Genomic DNA, 5,841 nt, shown 5'->3' with positions numbered 1-5,841 from the left:
AAATCTTTACCAAAAATGTCCATCCTTCCATTTTTCCCCAAATTTGGGTTATATGGAAGAGTTGACCCAAAATTTCTATTTTTGGAATAAAAATACTTTATTTCAAATAATTCACCAAATTAATTCTTTTCAACAATATAACTTGCTTTTCAAATCAAGAATCGATTTCCTCATTTAAACAAATTTAACCTTTCGATTAATAATCCAACAGAATACAATTAATCTATTGCGATAAAATACAAGACTTTTCCTTTTTCAACAGCATAATAAATGCATTTAATATTCAAATTCAATCATTAACTCAAATTTACTCCCAATTAAAAAAGACAATTCAATAACAACGAAAGTCGCATAACGGAAACCCGATTAATTAAATCCATTAATCATCAATGCACAAACGCATATTTAATCAAGACAATTACCAAGGACTAATAATCAATTAACCAAACACACCAGGCACGCAAACCGAGAAGGTCAACCAAACAGACGACTCGCAAACCCAAACAAACAGGGATTACCGACGACGACTGGCGATGCTCACTAGAGCACGACTAAGGTCGACTAGGGTCTTACGACCACTTAATCCAACTCTAAGGATTAAAAAGTATGCTCAAACCTGCAAAACCAGGTGACGACGAACCTCGCACTCATGCGACTTCGTACCTGAAATCTCCTGCAACCAACGATCATACATGCATACATATATAATAACTTAATGAATGCGTTAGCTCGATGAATACCATGAAATAAGAACACTAAACAACTAGCATAAAACTAGAGTGAGAACCACATCAATAGCTATGCGTAAAATCAACATCTGACTATAACATAATATTACGATTAACTAATCAAGATTAAACCAAGGTTAGAAGTAGATTAAGGTAGGGGTACTACAGTATCACACCATAACTATAAGTGATTGTTGACAATAATTTGTATTTCATCGATGTTTTTATAGGGTGATTTGGTTTTGTCAATGCTTCTAGACTTATAAGAGATTCACCCTTTTATAGATTGTGCAAAAGTGGAGTGAGATTGGATGGTCATCTCATCTCTCTTTGATCATTATACATAATAGAGCGCATTATTGGTATGGTGTGTAAATGATGTTCAATTTACAATTCAATATGCAAGATGTATTCTTAATGTATTCTCTATATCTATGTAGTTTTCTATCTCTATTATGAATCTGACTATCTTCTTTATTTGACAGGTGAGAGGAGTATTTTTCGATTTCAATATCCTCTTCACAAATATCAAATGATACATATATGCAGGAGGGAGGATCAAGCAGTGCCTTGACCGGTCATGTCTTATGGACATGACCGATCAAGACACTACTTGATCACACCCCTTGGTATATGTTATCAACCGGTGTTTAACTTATTACCAGCCCGATACTAATCGGGGTTCACGTAACATAGTGTATATGCTAATCGGTATTTACAATGGGGTTGGCATGGCATATTAACTGATGGGAATCGGTGTCTATGTTAATTGACACTGATCACTAACTAAAGGTTATACATCCCAAGTGGTGCATACTTTGCCACTCGAAAGCGCTTGATAATTATTTGTTTATTGCAGGGAACACATCTGATGTAAATCAAAATACATAGTTAACCCGAATAACCATCAGTGATCATCGATATACCATGCTATCAATATTGATTGACTAAGTAGATTTGATATAGAGAGGAATGATTATCAGATGAAAATAGCTTGATGTTTTCTTGATGGTTATTCGATATGATAAATGATTGAATGAGAGACTTCATTTATCTCTCATTCAATCATTTATCTTACTGAAGCTATCATGCATTAACATGGTGGATATTCAATGTCATCATGGTTAATCATGCTTTCCAATGGAGCTCTAACAACCACTCAAAGGAAATTTGGCTTTGAGTTGTCATCAATTCATTTTTTGTCGAGTGTGCATTTGGAAGGCTTAAAAAGATATGGTGAATTTTGGACTCTTGATTGTGGCACTCAAATTTAGAAAAGCTACCAAAATCCATTCTTGTTTGTTGCATATTGCATAATTCAACGTTAACCTTCCTAGAAGATGACACTGATGTTGAGGACAAGAATTAGTTGCCATCAAGTATCAAAACAAAGAGGTTGAATGGGCATGGACCTTCCATGTTTCAATATATACTTGAAGTCTTATTCAGATGCAACCACTATTTCATAAAATTCTCAACTTATGGGATTAAGCATCATCTAGAGGCTATTATTACACTTCAAAGATGGGAACGGTAGAATAATACCAGAGGTCAAGCTTAAAAAAGCAAAATTTTAATGTAATAATCTGGGGGTCTTTTATTTTGTATGGTAGAAAAAAATTTAAATTCATCTACTAAGCCCCCTTGAAGTAGTTTTGTGGTAGAGTTATTTGCATTTTCAGCATGTGTCGTCACTACCCTATTCTGTGATTACTATTTGCAACTGAAATTTATGGTTATTATGTCATCATTGTAAGAAACACCCTTACAAAATGCATATTTCAATGCCTATTATTAACGCAATAAATTTAGCACATCTTTTACCTTTAATCATAAAATTGTCTTGAGATTGCCATAATCTAGGCTTAATGGATGTTAAGTGCTGAAATACTGTTAACAAATTACTAGTGTACTTTGAGTTGAAAAATAATGGTTAATGTAATGAGAGAAACTTTCCAACAAGATTAATTTGGATACTGCATATCTATTCTTCTTCTTTGTTCTAATAGTGAGAGATATTATTGCTGATATGGTTTACTATTTCACACTGTTATTTTTGTTACCTCTCTTTAGAACATGAGACTTTTGAAAAACGTTTGATTGTGTTTCATTGTTGAATACATTCATCAAACAGGGATGTATGACATTGCAATATACTAAGAAATTTGATAGAAACCCCCTCTGCTGGATCATAACCACAAACACAATTTAGGTAATGCACAAAGAATATAGATTGTAAGTAGTATATTAATATAGAGAATACAAATGGAGATGAGAACTGCTAGCCACTCCAAAGAAATAAAAAAAGCAACAGGGAGACGACAAAAAGAGGTGAAAATAATGTGCAACAATAACTATAATGGATCACAAAATGAAATATACAACACAAATTTCTCCAAAAATATTTACAAATTCATTTCTATGCAAATCTATCATTATTAATAAATATAATGGTGTTGACATGCATTTTGTGATCATACACAACACAAAATAAAGTTTTCCAACAATCACTTTACTCTCTCTTGATCAAAGTCTAATTGTATGCTAAGATTGTGATAAGTTCAAACAATTGACTCCAAGGTTTCAATTATGCAATGGATGTGACTCGGTTTGATGTGATATGCTGGTAATCCTCGGGGACTTGCATTTGAATCATTCATTCACTTCTTTGTTGTAGCCCGTCAACCAGGGGCACTCCGACTAGCTATTGAGTCACTCGCCCCCTACTATTCTAAAGGGCCCCAGTTGGGAGGACTACCCATGGGAGATAGGGGAATATTGAAACTGTCCTCTCCAGTAGTATTGTTGCTGTGTGTTTTGCAGCTTTCATTGTGGCCGAAACAATGTGATATGGATATGCAACTCCTGCCCCTGAACAAAAGATAAAAGGGCTTATGATGGGTTTAAAAGTATCTAAATCTACTCCTAAGGGCAGTGATATCAATTGATAGTGCTCTAATGGACAAATTCCAAATAAACCAAACTCTGGTTCGCCAAGATTAACTACAACTCGACAAGAACTGGTGCAATCTTCCAAGGATGTTGAAGGATTTTCAAATTGAGAAAGTGCATTTGTATACCGAAAACGACGCAATCCAAACAACTATCCACAATCGAACTTAGCACAAATTTAGTGGCTCAAGCTAACTTTACATTGCAACTTAATCAACAAGATGCAAAAAGTATGAGCCATGAAAATTCATCAAACACCATTACATTCTCCATTGAAATCAAAGCACTACTCTACTTCTACTCTAGCAAGGAAGGTGAAACCATGCAAGTTCTGAAAAATAACTTAAGTGAACACCATCATAGAACAATGCATCACTAATATTATCTCAATAACTTATCACAAAAAATTCGTACAAATCTCCTTGCTTTGCAAATGAAGGGGTCACCCTCTTATATAAGCTTCCAACTTTGATTACATGCAAACCCTAATTAAAGTTTGACCTAAAAGATTCCACACATAAGATGCAACAAGGTGGTAATAAACATTAAATGACCCATCATGTCCATTATCAAGTAATTACATTCCTACCAAAAATAGCATCCAACGTGCATTAAATGCACCACTATCTTTCAAATTCGCCCAATACTCCATGCAATTAATTGCCCATAATGCTCTGAATGCTCCACCATCTCCAAAATTGGCCACATGCAATAAATGCTCCATTATATTGCCATGCATTGACTTAGCCACCATTTGGTCAAATATTCTAGCAATTAATGCGCCACCATTTGGTCAAATATTCTAGCAATTAATGCACCACCATGTTGTCATGCGTTCATTTGATTCTCGCCATGCAAGTGGACCCTGCCATCATAGGAATTTCTATAATTTTTCAGGTTGTGCTTTATTATTACGGAATATTCTCATTGCATATCACCAACCCATCCTTGAAAAGCATCTTTCCATTCTAGGCTCACAAAAGACATTTTGGAAGATTTTCCCGCCTTGGAAGAATTTTAACAATCTTTTCTACTTCTGAAAGATTCTTGTACGCTTGGATTTTGGAGAGAGAATTTTATATTGAAAGAATTTGTTTTGTGTTTGTATGTTCATCTTGTCTTGAAGGAGGGTTTTGATCAATTTGTCACTTTTTCTATTTTTTAGGAATTTTTTCATTTCTCAACTCCGAAATCTAGGAGAGAAAATTCTCTCCCTTGACCAATTTTTTACCGTGCCTTGAAATTTCTTCATTCTGGGCGAATTTTCTTCTTTGAGAAAGAATTTTGAAATTTGTTCATTACCCCTGTCAAACGCTTTATCTCCAACTTGGGTGCTAAAAACACATGGTGAAGGAATTTTGCTTGAGGAAAAATCCTCCATACCCTTCATTTGGCACCCATTCTTGACCTTGATTCTACTTTACCCATGAGGAAGGAATTTCTTCAATTCTTAGCCAAATTTCACATTTTCTAGGAATTCTGTCTTGAAGGAAGGAATTTCCAACACTTAATCAATTTTTTACTTTCTTGGAATTCTATCCTAAAGGAAGGAATTTCCAACACTTAGCCAATTTTTCACTTTTTCCAAGAATTTATGTCCTGAAGGAAGGAATTTCCAACACCTAGTCAATTTTTTACTTTTTAAGAATTCCTTCATCTTGGGTGTAATTTTTCCTTGGGAAGAAATCTTTGATCAATTCATCATCGTTCCCTTTTTAAGGAATTTTTTCCATTTTGAGCTCTGGAATTCAGGGGAGAGAAAATTCTTTCTCTTAGCCAATTTCTCCTTTATCTTAAATTTCTTCATCTTTGACGAATTTCCATGCCTGAGAGAGGAATTTTGATTTTCTTTCTTGAGGGGATTTTCCTTCCCTCTCTATCATTGACTTAATTTCCATGCCCCTCTTTTCAACTTTTTTCTTGGGCGTGGAATTGACCTTGTGGAGGAAAATCTTGCTTGGAAGGAATTCCTTCCTTACCCTTGCTTCAACATGTATTTCTTGCCTTGAGTGTGGAATCTACCTCACGGAGGAATTCATTTTGGGAAGGAGAAATCCTTCATCACCTTGTTCTAGTGCTCCCACCAAGACTTGGGCATTGGTTTTCTCATGAGGAGGAATTTAATGCTAAGGAGAAATTCCTCTTGACCCTAGTTTTGGCG

The sequence above is a fragment of the Cryptomeria japonica genome, chromosome 2, assembly GCF_030272615.1.
Source record: "Cryptomeria japonica chromosome 2, Sugi_1.0, whole genome shotgun sequence".
In the NCBI taxonomy this organism is placed as follows: domain Eukaryota; kingdom Viridiplantae; phylum Streptophyta; class Pinopsida; order Cupressales; family Cupressaceae; genus Cryptomeria; species Cryptomeria japonica.
The sequence above is the reverse complement of the archived record's forward strand: the minus strand, read 5'-3'. Positions refer to the sequence as shown.